The sequence below is a fragment of the Somniosus microcephalus genome, chromosome 18, assembly GCF_052327205.1.
Source record: "Somniosus microcephalus isolate GS21.2 chromosome 18, FLI_Smic_1.0, whole genome shotgun sequence".
Classification (NCBI taxonomy): domain Eukaryota; kingdom Metazoa; phylum Chordata; class Chondrichthyes; order Squaliformes; family Somniosidae; genus Somniosus; species Somniosus microcephalus.
In genome coordinates this window covers 21872427-21886498 of record NC_141004.1, presented here as the reverse complement: position 1 = coordinate 21886498, position 14072 = coordinate 21872427, and the positions used below count along the sequence as shown (strand labels likewise).

Sequence of the window (14072 nt, the reverse complement as noted above, 5' to 3'; positions counted from 1 at the left end):
AAAGATATAGGAAGGCTAGTGATTAATTCAAAATTTAATTTCATCCATGAGTCTGCAGATATTCCAACGTGATCGTGCTTTCAGGTGCAGTCTGCGCAGGAATCTCTTCACTTTTTGATCAAACACACAAAAATGGGATACAGAACTGTAGAAAGGTGGGAGAGGGATGTGGGGTTGGGAAGGTTGGTGAAGTCTCTTGTTCGTATTAAGTGTCTCATTCAGCTGGATAGGGATGGCGTGGAGGCAGATCAAGTTTCCAGCATTATTTCAGGATCTGCATGGGTACTTGTGCCTTCACTTATCTTGGCCAGCCTTGTGAGGTAATTAAAATGCTTCTCGCACTTTCTTGCTGTTCATGGGGCAGTTGAGGTGGCACTAAGTGTCTGAGCCACCTCCCTTCCACACTGGTACAAAAGCAAAATACCGTGGCTGCTGGAAATCTGAAATAAAAACAGAAAATGCTGGAAATGCTCAGCAGGCCAGGCAGCATCTGTGGAGAGAGAAACAGAGTTAACGTTTCAGGTCGGTGACCCTTCGTCAGAACTGGAAAAAGTTGGAGATGGAACAGGTTTTTAAGCAAGTGTGGGGGCAGGGAAAGGGGGGAGACCAATTTCAGACCATAACTTCTGCCCCTATCTTTTTTTTCCTGTTTTTTTCTCTCTCACAGGGCAGCTGTCGATCATTCTGCCATTTACACTTCATCTAGTCGTCTTTTGTTTCTTAACTTGTCCCATTACCATCTCCTTTTGCCTTGCACAATCATCCCTTTTGTCTCTTAATCTCTCCTGCCTTCCATCCTATCAGACTTTAACATAGAAACATAGAAGATAGGAGCAGGAGTAGGCCATTCGGCCCCTCGAGCCTGCTCCGCCATTCAATGAGATCATGGCTGATCATCCAAATTCAGTACCCTGTCCCTGCCTTCTCCCCATATCCCTTGATCCCTTTAGCCTTAAGAAATATATCCTTCCCTTTCGTTATTTCCTCCCCTCCCCCCTTTTGCTACTCACACACTTGCTTAAAAACCTGTTCCATCTCCAACTTTTTCCAGTTCTGACGAAGGGTCATCGACCTGAAACGTTAACTCTGTTTCTCTCTCGACAGATGCTGCCCTGACCCGCTGAGTATTTCCAGCATTTTCTGTTTTTATTTCCCTTCCATACTGCCCTACCCTCATCTGGGACCTCCTGCCTCGGCTGCCAAAGAGCTTGTCTCTTGCCCGTATCCCTGTCAGTATTACCTCCACCCAAACTTCACTCACTATAGCCCCTGATGCTGCTCCTTCTTCTGCCGTTTTTAATCCTCTTCTTGCGCTCTCATTTCCTCTCTCTCTCTTTCTCACACAAACTTTTTGATCTTCTGGGTCCGTAAGCTGGAGCTGCTGGAGCAAGATCGGATATCTCTCTCCCACTGCTATTTTCCCAGGAGTTCCACTGGCCTCCTGCCAGAGTTAAATCCCCAAATTCCTTAAAGGCTCCTGTTCTTCAGAAGGTCACCCTCAACCGAGTGGCCGCTTCAAGTATCAGCTTCAATGCTTTTGAGTGTCAGGTCTGCTGTTACACTGTGTGGTTACTGAAGGGCAGGGTGTATATATCTCAGAGTGGCTTTTGTTCTCCTGCATTCACCTGGAGTGCTGTGTACAGTTTTGGTCTCCTTATTTAAGGAGGGATATACTTGCATTGGAGGCAGTTCAGGGAAGGTTCACGAGGTTGATTCCTGAGATGAAGGGGTTGTCTTATGAAGAAAGGTTGAGCAGGTTGGGCCTATACTCATTAGAGTTTAGAAGAATGAGAGGGGATCTTATTGAAACATATAAGATTCTGAAGGGGGCTTGACAGGGTAGATGCAGAGAGGTTGTTTCCGCTCGTGGGGGAATCTAGAACTAGGGGGCACGGTTTCAGAATAAGGGGTCGCCTATTTAAAACGGAGATGAGGAGGAATTTCTTCTCTCAGAGGGTCGTGAATCTTTGGAATTCTCTTCCCCAGAGAGCTGTGGAGGCTGGGTCATTGAATATATTTAAGGTGGAGATAGACATATTTTTGTAAGGTAAGGGAGTGAAGGGTTTTGGGGAGCGGGCAGGGAAGTGGAGTTGAGGCCAAGATCAGATCAGCCATGATCTTACTGAATGGCGGAGCAGGCTCGAGGGCCCGAATGACCGACTCCTGCTCCTACGTCTCATGTTCTTATGATTTTATTGGGTGTCTCTAGTTGGGGGTTTGGCTGCCATCTGCTTCTTGATTGCACCAGGAAGATTTCCCCTGTGTGCACTGGGGAAATTCATGTAGCTAAGAGAGTTTTAAGGCAAGGAAGATTAATATCATGATTAATAGACCATAATAGTTTAATGACCTTCAGCTGTAATTAATTAGATGGCTAATTAAATCATCGGCAGAATCCCATCATGTTCAGTAAGGCAAAACTCAGGAGCAGCTTCTCAGATGAGGCCATTTTTCAGCAAATATTTAGTTTTTTGTCTCATTTTTTCTCTATTTATTTCTTGAAGATGCTGACACTATTGCCATACAATTCCATGGGCACTGACCACCCTTAGGCAGCTTGCCATTCTTTTTTTTAAATTAGTTCCTGGGATGTGGGCGTTGCTGGCAAGGCCAGCATTTATTGTCCATTCCCTAATTGCCCTTGAGAAGGTGGTGGTGAGCCGCCTTCTTGAGCCGCTGCAGTCCGTGCGGTGAAGGTACTCCCACAGTGCTGTTAGGGAGGGAGTTCCAGGATTTTGACTCAGCTTCGGTGAAGGAACGGCCGATATATTTCCAAGTCAGGATGGTGTGTGACTTGGAGGGGAACTTGGAGGTGGTGGTGTTCCTATGCGTTTGCTGCCCTTGTCCTTCTAGGTGGTAGAAGTCGTGGGTTTGTAAGCCTAAACAGTGAATGTTAGCAGGCTATTTAACTGTAGGGCACCACAGCCAAGACCGGTCTTGTCCCCACCCGACGTCTCAATACAAGCATGTTTTCCAGTGGGGGTTACAGGACAGTGGAGGGCGAACCCTAGCTGGTTTTTCCCTTCCTGGCCCAGGAGTGCTGAGACCAATTCCAATGTTCCTCCCCTCGCTCGCCCCCCCACCCCCCCCCAGCTAAGATCAGCTAACACAGCAAGAGCAGATCTTGTATCTTGGGCCTTCCTGCTCCCTGTGATTCAGTCCTACATTGAGCTGTCCATTTATTAACTAAACCATTGGAGGAACGACCAAGCAACCTTAGTTAACACTCTGAGGAATGCAGTAGTATTTTTGCACCAAAAAGAAAACAGTTAAATACAAAGTTTAACGGGGCCAGGGCTGCCTTGCACCAAAACAATACACCAAGATGCTGTCTGATGGTGCAGCTGAAGGCGGATTTACTTCCATGATTTTCACACAGAATAATTTCTTGGTTTTAGTTGGGTTTTCTCTGAGCAGGAGAGAGGTAGCTATCCGGTAGCAAGAGGTAATGAATGGAGAGTCATTCTAGGCCCACTTTCACACAATCACCGTTGATTTGGATTCATTCTGACAGTAAAGTTGCCAACAAAAATGGATACCATTTGCTGACCATTTGCAGCTCCATTGAGCATCCTTTGGAAGTGCGGTTGGACTTGGGGTCTTAACAAAATGGATGGCCAATGGAGCAGTTTGCAGTGGTCACTAATCATCTGACCACCTGTGGAAGGGCAAGTGGGATATCCGATAGAATCCGAATGACCTCCTTCTGTGCTGTTATGACTCTATGAAACTATGATTGTGGATTGCGACGCAGTTAAAAAACAGATAAATGGATAGGGGCACTATTGTTTTGTACTTGTCGACTAGATCAATTTGCCGCCACCAGTTACTGCGTTCTGCTTGACTACAATGTCTGCGCTGAATTACTACAATATAAAATCAAACTTCACAAAACACTAAAGGCTTGACTTTTCCTGACTATCAACGCTGGCCAAAATCATAGAGCTTTAAAAATGGATGGCTCTAAGATTTCCGCCATTTGCGGAATTAATGGAGAAACACTAACAACGGGTGATCGTTCTTCTTGAGTTCCGCCACGATGCCTTTACCTTCTGTGACTGCTAACGCACAGTCTCCCCCCAGTCAATGGCACGCCACGCTCCGGCAACAGAGACTAACTTGTCAAGGGACAATGACCCGGACCGCCTACTGATTAATGCTCTGAGCCAGTTCATTTGGCCAAGTGAGCTTGCGTTGTGACACCAAATAGCAACATGGGTCGAACATGCTGACGAATGGGCCGGCTCAATGTCAATTTCAATTTCCCAGCTCACTGCACCCAATTCCCCCGCCCTCTCCCCATGCATTTAAACCTTGGGTGCAATTCCAAGAATGCAAAAATAATCTTGTGGTTTTTTTTTTGCCTCCGTACTCCTGTAGATTTGTTGGCAGCTGATTAAGAAAATGAAGCCCTGGTCATCTGCACATATAAATCTGGAAGAGCAGCAGATAGAGGTCAGTTTGACACTGCTCTCCTGCAATGCAAAAGCACCAACAGACACTGTTAAGGGCCACAGAAATGTTCCAATGTCCTTGGATGGTTGCCTGGCTTATTTTTTTTTTACCATCTCCCTCTCTCCCTTTGCCTCATTCGTATAATTACTGTCTTGAACATTCGTCACCTAATCATTACTACTTGATGTACCTCATATCTTTTGCTCTTTTCAATCATAGTACAGCACAGAAGGAGGCCATTCGGCCCGTCGATTATGCGCCGGCTCTTTCGAAGAGCAATCCAGTTAGTTCCACTCCCCGTTCTTTCCCCATATCCCTGCGAGTTTTTCTCCTTCAAGTATTTATCCAATTCCCTTTTGAAGGCCACCATTGATTCTGTGTCCACCGCCCTATCAGACAGCGCATTCCAAATCCTAACCACTCGTGGCGTAAAAAGGTTTTTCCTCCTGTCCCCTCTGGTTTTTTTGCCAATCACCTTAAATCTGTGCCCTCTCCTTATCGAGCCTTCAGCCATTGGAAACAGTTTGTCTTTATTTACTCTGTCTAAACCCTTCATGATTCTGAACAAAATCTTTGTGGTGTTTTGCCCTTTGGGCGTTGACCCTTCACACTGGCTTTTCAATAAAAACAATGGCCCGTATTTTCCAATCGTAGGCCTCCCGCAGGCGGAGGCCTGCGATCTGGAAAAATCTGCGCCCTTACCTGAGGGCTCCCGGGACGCACACACTTCTGCTCCTGGGCCTCACCAAACTTGAAGTGCGCAGGGCCCACGTATCCCAAAGGCGCAGGTAGTTCGCAGCGTCCCTGGGATCACGTGGGCCATGGGGAGCCAATCACAGAAGGGAATCTCCCTTCATACATTTGACAGGAAGACCTGTCAAATATATGAATGGAGATCAAAGATAAAACATAGTAAAACTTTAAATACATTTTTAAAAAATCACATTTTTAAAATGACTTGAAATTAAATATTACGAGGCTAAAAATAAACTTACCTTTTTTTAAGTTTTTTTAAATGATAAATCAGTGAAAAAAAAATTTCAACTTTTATCCTGGTAAAAGCAGGCCTTACGCAAGGAAAGATACTGAGTGAAGACGTCAAACGATTTCAGCCAGCAGTTGACTGCATGTGTTTCAGCCTGAGTGTGCGCACTAATATTGACCAACTGTAGTCTCATACTGAAAAACAAACAGGATTGTTTACCCAAGACTAGTGTTTTCCTTTGTAACTCAGGATAGCACGGGCTGGATTCCAGTTCCTCTTTTCCAACAACACTTGCTTTCAGCTGAAATCACTCTTATCAGGATTTCACGACTTGCCGCTGCCAACAGAACCCAGAATTGGTACCCGAGATGAAACTGCTATTGAACTTTGAACAATGAGATTCGTGAGACACAAAATAGCCATTGTAAACAACCACAAGGTTCCGCTGAAAGAGACTGCGCCCTCACTGACTGACCCCAAATACATTCCCCTATTCAAGGCCCACTCCAGGGACTTGAACACATAAAGCTAGGCTGACACTCCCAGTGCAGTGCTGAGGGAGTGCGGCACTGTCGGAGGTGCCGTCTTTCGGATGAGACGTTAAACCGAGGCCCTGTCTGCCTTCTCAAGTGGACGTAAAAGATCCCATGGTACTATTTCGAAGAAGAGCAGGGGAGTTATCCCCAGTGTCCTGGGGCCAATATTGATCCCTCAATCGACATCACAAAAACAGATTATCTGGTCATTATCACATTGCTGTTTGTGGGAGCTTGCTGCATGCAAATTGGCTGCCGCGTTTCCTACATTACAACAGTGACCACACTTCAAAAGTAGTTCATTGGCTGTAAAACGCTTTGAGACGTCCAGTGGTCATGAAAGGTGCTATATAAATCCAAATCTTTCTTTCTTTTATTCCTTGCACAGACACAATTATAGATGAAAACAAAAGGCTCTAATACACCTGCCTTGAACCTGTACGCAAAGCACTTATAATTATAATAGTGTATTTTAACTATTTAAATGTGTACTGATTGTGCAGCAGATACCTCAATGGTTTGGGAGTTTGCATGTGGGGAGAATAATGCTAGAGTGTGCTCTATGGTTTTGCACTTTTACTTGTCCTCCATTTTGTAATTTTTTTTCTCATTCCCAAGGAATGCTTGTGCCAAGAATATCCAGGCCTCTTCCTTTGCCACTGTGTACTGGGTTACTAGGAGGTTCATCTGAGCAACAGTGTGTCAGCTGGGCTTGGACGGGAACCCTCCTCTTCTTGGACAGCGGCTTGGGTATTCGTAACCCATAGCAGGATTTGAGCGCTTAATCGAGGCCGACACTCCAGTACTGAGAGCACGCCATGTTGTCCGAGGTGCTGTCTTTTGGATGAGATGTTAAACTGAGTTCAGGTGGATCTTAAAGATCCCGTATCATCATTTGAAGAAGAGCAGGGAGTTCATGCCAATGTTTCTCCCTCAATTAAATCGCACTAAAAACAGACTAACTGCTTATTCATCTCATGGGATGTTGCTGGCACAGAGTGCTTACATAACTACAGTCACTCTACTCCAAAGGTAATTCATTAGGGATAATTTTGACTTTGGGCAATAGTCTAAAACGTGCGATATCGATTCAGCCGCCTGTTATATGTTGCTCCCAATTTTCATTTCTTGTGAAATGCTTTGATTCACTTTGACATGACAAATGCAGATATTATTATTGATTAGGTAATGGTCCAATTTTCCCCTCCTCCAAAGCCAGGCTGAGATTAGGAAGTAAATGGTTGGAGAATCAGGGGCCAGAATGCATCCTTCTACTCCATGACCCAGCAGCACCAGCACACTCTGTTACATGTCCTTAGAAGGATATGTTGATAGGGTGAGATGAAGTAAGGTGGGAGGAGGAGCACAGACACCAGCATGGACCTATTGGGCCAAATGGCCTGTTTCTGTGCTGTAAAAGCTATGTAACACTTGACGGTACAGTCTGTTGTACTTTATGGTTTTTCACTATGGTGGTCATGTATTACTCCTGGGCCCAGTCTACCACATTGTTCTCACTTTTAAATGTTAAGAATCTCATACAATATAGGCCTGCACGTATTTTATCTGCAGGTACTTTGAAGGGATCTTCTCCTTCTTGTCAAAATGACTTGTGCCACTTACCTGCTCCCATTGTGGTGGTAGCGCCTCCTCCCAGGTGCTAAAGCATTAGTCTCCTTGTAGGTGGGGAAATTACCATTACTGTGCTGGTCCTTCATGTTCACTTTAATGAGCATTGGAAATAACATTCTCTCCTCTCACCCTGAATTGATGCTTTTTTTGGATTTTACAGGGGGAGACTCATGGAAGTGAGACGTCTCAGCACGTTAGTGGTAGTGTGCATCAACTGGTGTAACAATGGTTGTGGTGAAGTTCGTGCTACCTGTATCTGTCACCTTCCTGACCCAGAGGACACTTGGAGGTTTTTTGGTACAACATAAGGTAATGAAAGATACATTAAACCCGACACAAAACAAACCTCGCGAGTTACTTTGTTTAGCCTGGGTGAAGGACCAAGGCTCATAACGCAGGTCAAACCCAAGACTGAAAAGAGTAGAAGAGAAGATGAGGTAAACCAGGAATTGATGGATTCTAACTGAGTAACCTGCACATAGAGTGGATTATAGGGAGAGCAGCTCTGTGTGGCAGTCAGTCTCTCTCATCCGCATAATCAATTGTCCGCTGGTGAGGAGTGACTCAACGAGAAGACTAGTGGGCATGGTTGGAGCATGTTGCAAAGTCTGCTGACTGAACCCATTCATGGCCAAAGTGACCACAATCAAGTGCCAGGGCCGTGCTACAGTGCGAGGCCGATGACAGGCGATAGTCGTGCAACGCCGCTGTTGACTAGATACTTGGTCCAGTTTATGGATGGAACTCTCTTAGAGTGATTGGCAACACAGGCTCAATCTCTCCAGGTCAAGTTTTACTTCCAGACAGGGGATTAGCGATTAAGTGGCATCAAGGTTGGATTTTAAAAGCAGGTAGATTGTAGGAGAAGAGGAAGACTGAGGAAAGTAAAGAGTTCCACAGATTTTAGATCTTGGGAAAGAATTAGACAGTGTGCCGAATCTTGATTTCAACACAGTGGGAATGTAGGGAGGCAGACGAGTGCATCTGCAGCTTAGGACAGGAGTATTATCATTCAGCTAGACAAATAAAGCTTTCTTTACATTTCAAGGCTGGGGCTTGCCCTGTATACAGGCATTAATGCCAACAGTGATATTCATAGCGCACTTTAATATATGTGTAGATTCATTTTCTGATGGTTTGGGAATACTGCCTTAAACATACTCAAAAAGGAGTCTCATTAAAGGGCCTACACTGCCCCAAGGGGAGAGTGGGGAGACAGTGTTATTATGGTAAGGGTTTAAGATGGCCTAAGGTGTTCCAATAAGGTCTGGGGGTTGGATTAGTAGAATCAGAGCAGTCAGAATGCAAATCCACCCCAATCTTTTGGATGTTAATAATCCCCTTGCAGAGTTATGGGTCCATCTAGATAGAAAATCCTTTCACGTCGGTTTATGAAATGAAGCAAAAAGGAACACATCGCAACAGAGCCCATTTGATTTTTGATGCCCCATATTGTTACTTAAAGTATATTCCTGCAATAAAAAAAAACCACATGGGTCTTGGCTCTGGTTCAGCCCGACTCAAAGTAATAAAAATACAGACCACATGAAAGCAGCCAGGGAGGTGACAGGAAGCATAATATTACCTTTGGCTTTCATTTTGGAAATGTGTGACTAATTTTATCCATTACTTTCTAAATCTCCTTCGGAACTCCTAGCCAACAATTACAAACTGTGAAACATTCACAAAAGCGATAGTTCATGTGTGTCAGGCGATGGACAGACCTGCAGCGGAATAAATTTCCATTCGGGCATGTTGGTTCCAAGCTGGCCAATCCGACACACGCAGGCAATATAAAACAGGATACTGCTCCGCAGGGTGACATTTCCGTTCTCTGGCCCCTCACATGAATCAAAATATTTTCAGCTGAATGTAGTCAAGTTTATGGGGGAATCCATTATACAATATTAGTAAATAGATCTATTACTAATTGAGTTGGGGGGGGGGGGTGGTGTAATAGTGCTGATAAAACCTTGACCAGTTGGGTAGCACACTTGCCTCTGAGTCAGGAGGTTCTGGGTTCAAGTCCCACTCCAGAGACTTGAGCACAGATTCTCAAGGCTGACACTCCAGTGCAGTACTGAGGGAGTGCTGCACTGTCGGAGGTGCCGTCTTTCAGATGAGACGTTAAACCGAGGCCCCGTCTGCTCTCTCAGGTGGGCGTAAACGATGCCATGGCACTATTCTGAAGACGAGCAGGGGAGTTATCCCTGGTGTCCTGGCCAATATTTATCCCTCATTCAACATCACTAAAACAGATGATCTGGTCATTATCACATTGCTGTTTGTGGGAGCTTGCTGTGCGCAAATTGGCTGCCACGTTTCCCACATTACAACAGTGACCACACTTCAAAAAAAGCACTTCATTGGCTGGAGAGCACTTTGGGATGTCCTGAGGTCGTGAAGGGCGCTATATAAATGCAAGTCTTCCTTTCTTTCTTTTGGAATATAGATTCTTGAGCTGATTAAGTCACTCCACTCTGTATTGTCTTTTAACTAGTACTATTCCTAAATAATAAACTGGAAAATTCATTGTCCCTATAGCAGAATGACGAACAGTGCACAACAGAATGTCAATGCCGTTGCACGCGACTTAGAAAGAAAATTACTTTATTGCGGAAAAAACTCCCCTGATGGCTGAGCTGGTTAAGGCAGTGAGTCATAGAGAGCAGAAGGTTCCAGTTTCAACTCTTCATCTGTGCTGTGTTAGCTGATCTCGGGGGGCGCTAGAATTGGCCTCACGACGTCTGGAGTTATGGAAGGGAAGAAATGCTGGGATTCTTGTTTCTGATCGTTATCCAGTGAATCCCCCCCCCCCCCCACTGTGTGTCGAGTGCGGATGTCGGGTAACAGTCAAACAGCCTGCCAAGTCATACATACGAAATAGGAGCAGGAGTAGGCCACTCAACCCCTCGAGCCTGCTCCGCCATTCAATAAGATCATGGCTGATCTGATTACTCCACACTCCCGCCTACCCCCGATAACCTTTCACCCCCTTGCTTATCAAGAATCTCTCTACCTCTGCCTTAAAAATATTTAAAGACTCTGCTTCCACCGCCCTCTGAGGAAGAGAGTTCCAAAGACACACGACCCTCTGAGAAAAAAATTCTCCTCATCTCTGTCTTAAATGGGCGACCCCTTATTTTTAAACAGTGACCCCCTAGTTCTAGATTCTCCCACAAGAGGAAACATCCGCTCCACATCCACCCTGTCCAGACCCCTCAGGATCTTATGTGTTTCAATCAAGTCACCTCTTACTCTCGCCGTCAACACTCGTATATGATGAACTGGCGCTTGAGGTGAAGTACAGGAGGGCGACTGGTGCCCGTGAGGCTGCTCCTCAGTGGGAGCCAACACCTCCAGGGGAGGAGGAGAGACAACTGACAGAAAAAGAAAAAAATAAACACTAAAGCGAATCCAATCGGAAATTTCTTTTACTCTGCGGAGATCACACAGTAAGCGCCAACAGCAAAGGGTATTTGCAGAATTCCGTCGTTAGCCAAAGCCCCGTCAAGAGTGAGTGAGGTTGCGGTACATCAGAAGGTATTAGAGTACCAAGACAGCGAACAGCCCACCGCAAGAAATAAACATGATACCTTCTGCCAGCTGGGTGTTTGAGAAAGGTGCACCTGCTTACATCGTGATACCAGCAGCCTGCTCTCACAAGCTGCATTAAAGAACATAAGAACATAAGACGTAGGAGCAGGAGTAGGTCATTTGGCCTCTCGAGCCTGCTCCGCCATTCAATAAGATCATGGCTGATCTGATCTTGGCCTCAACTCCACTTCCCTGCCCGCTCCCCATAACCCTTGACTCCCTTACCTTTCAAAAATCTGTCTATCTCCCCCTTAAATATATTCAGTGACTCCGCCTCCACAGCTCTCTGGGGAAGAGAATTCCAAAGATTCCCGGCCCTCTGAGAGAAGAAATTCCTCCACATTTCCATTTTAAATGGGTGTCCCCTTAGTCTGAAATTATGCCCCCTAGTTCTAGATTCCCCCAAATGTACAAGCTGAAGGGAATTAAACGGAATATTGGTGTGCAGGTGAGTTTTTCAAAGGCTGATAGATTTCTAGACACAAAAGGCATCAAGGGGTATGGGGAGAGAGCGGGAATATGGTATTGAGATAGAGGATCAGCCATGATCGTATTGAATGGTGGAGCAGGCTCGAAGGGCCGAATGGTCTACTCCTGCTCCTATTTTTCTATCTATGTTTCTATGCTCAAAATTTGAATTTTGCATTCATTAAGGTGAGCATTGCCAGTGGTGAGGAATCTTTGTCCACCCTTTGCAACCCAGTGAGAGCATCAAACACTCCAAAGATCAGTACCAATGCATGTTAGATGCAGAATATCTTATTATCCTGCCCCAGTAAGTGTTCCCAGGTTAAGTATAGCACTTGTTAGGTTGTACAGTAACATTCCCTCCTCACGACTCCATCAAAACCTTCCTCACATCAGATGCGAAAGTTCCATCCACGCTGCCCCATTTTTAGCGTGTAAAAATATTACAATCCATAACAAAATGTATTGGAATATTACTCATTGTGGTATCGCATTATTATGATAATAAAGGCTCACGACAATACTGGACACACACTGAACAACATTCCAGACCTGAAATGTTTAATAATATGGATAGATGGTTGTGTGGATAGATCGAAACTCCTTGAAACCCGTGTCAAAGAAAGCTTGTTGTTTCTTTTTCAGCCCCATCCCAGAGTTAAGGGGTAAGAATTTCAGCTCTGACGTGTGTTATATTGCACAAATATATTGAAATATTTAAAGGTGACAATCCATTTGGAATTGTTCTGTAATAGCTCGGTATATTTCTAGCCTTTTGAGGCTATACTCCCATTAACTTGTAACCCTGAAGAGTGAAAAGCCCCTAATGTTAATAAATAACTCAACATCTCGCATATTGTCATTATGATGTAGAAAACTTGTGGAGTAACAGTGAAGTACAGAAGTATGAAGCTACTCTACAGTGAGCCCACCTTCTGTAAAGCTCACAGAATCAATGTTCTGGACATGTCTTGATATATCGAATGTTATTAACTCCCAGTTTTTGCTCCTCATATAGTTGCATTTGCCCCTCTTTCCCAGTAAGTTTCAATTCATTGTTTTATATTTCCTCCCTGGTCTCACCCTTCGCCCGCCGTGGGCTGTGGCACATACCAGCTGAAAGGGGGGTTGCAAGCGATTTGTTCGCAGATGTTTGCCAACCCTACTTTGTACGGGGCACAGAGGTCCACATGAGAATGGGGGGGGGGGGTAACATCTAATTGCCCCCTTCGTCCCCATGGGAAAGTGCCTGGTCTCCACTACCTTACCGCCAGGGGTGGCAAGACTTAGATCAAGACCTCCCTATGCGGAAAGCAGCGAGCATTGGCACCTATGCCCGACCGTCGTAAGGTACCGCATCAGTACCAATATCCTGCTGTATGCAATCAGTTTAGAGGCAACTTTTTCTTTTGTCAATTCTTAACTGAACACATTTCCACTGGTAGTCCCTTAACCAAAAGCTGACAGCAGATCCAAGACCGCAGTCTGTTTCTGGTAATGGTTACCATGGAACAGTTATAGAAATATCCACAACTGGAATGGTTTAACTAAAGCGCCAGATCAAAGGAGTGAAATTGTGGTGATTATAAACGAGGGAATCGGATCCAGTCGGACAAACCCAGGAACCCTGTTAGCTTTTTAAAAAATCTTTTTCAAATGAACTAAGCAGAGCTGTAAGAGAAATTATAAACCCCATTAAAGTTATTTTAAAACTCAGTCAAGTGGCAAAAATGTTTTAAAACAATAAGTACTAAAAATAATAATAAGTGACAGACTTACCCTGAAATGCTGTGCAGAATTGCTTTCAAGTTCTTTGACAGGCTAAACGCCTCAGTGTTATTTCTTTCTCTTGTCTCTTTCTTTGTTTAGATTTAATTTCCCCACCAAGCTTTTTTTTTTGGTTTTTTTTTTAGTCAGGCTGCATTCTCTCTTCGGTGGCTCGTACTGTAAGAGTGGGCAGCGTGGTGCTGGGCCAAGGGGCTGAGGTTAACGCCAAGAGATTGCAGGCTGTCTGCACAGGAAGGAGTGATATACATCCAGCCTCCGCTGCCTCTTCAGCACAGCGGACCAATACCAGCGGAGCAAGTCAGCTGGGAGGAGGAACAAGCACATATTGAAAGGGGGGGAGAGGCTGTTGCTGGAGGGGCTTTTAACTCCTCAAAAGCCGCGCTATTATTTTGCATCTAACAGGTTATTTGGAGTGGGCGAAAATGCGATAATGTTATAGCATTAGGGCTAGGAAGAGAAGCGCGCTGGTCCAATTTTAGAGAGGCATAAAAATAAAATTTGAATTTTAAATATAGGATGATCCAGATCTGCATGGGTTTAATTAGCAAAAAACGGTTCAAAAGGAATCAGCCAGCATAGCGTGATGGGACGTGGGTTGTTACCAGCAATTC

At 44.9% G+C, this 14072-nt stretch overlaps 1 protein-coding gene across 1 annotated transcript in view; it reads right to left on the bottom strand.

Annotated features, from left to right (window-relative positions):
- The window catches only part of LOC147105114 (prickle-like protein 1), a 151212-nt gene extending 137478 nt beyond the window's left edge, over window positions 1-13734 (bottom strand). The window contains exon 1 of the mRNA XM_086011193.1: window positions 13453-13734. The gene's annotated coding sequence lies outside the window, so the exon portion shown is untranslated. The remainder of the gene's footprint in view (window positions 1-13452) is intronic.
- Window positions 13735-14072: the final 338 nt, after the last annotated feature.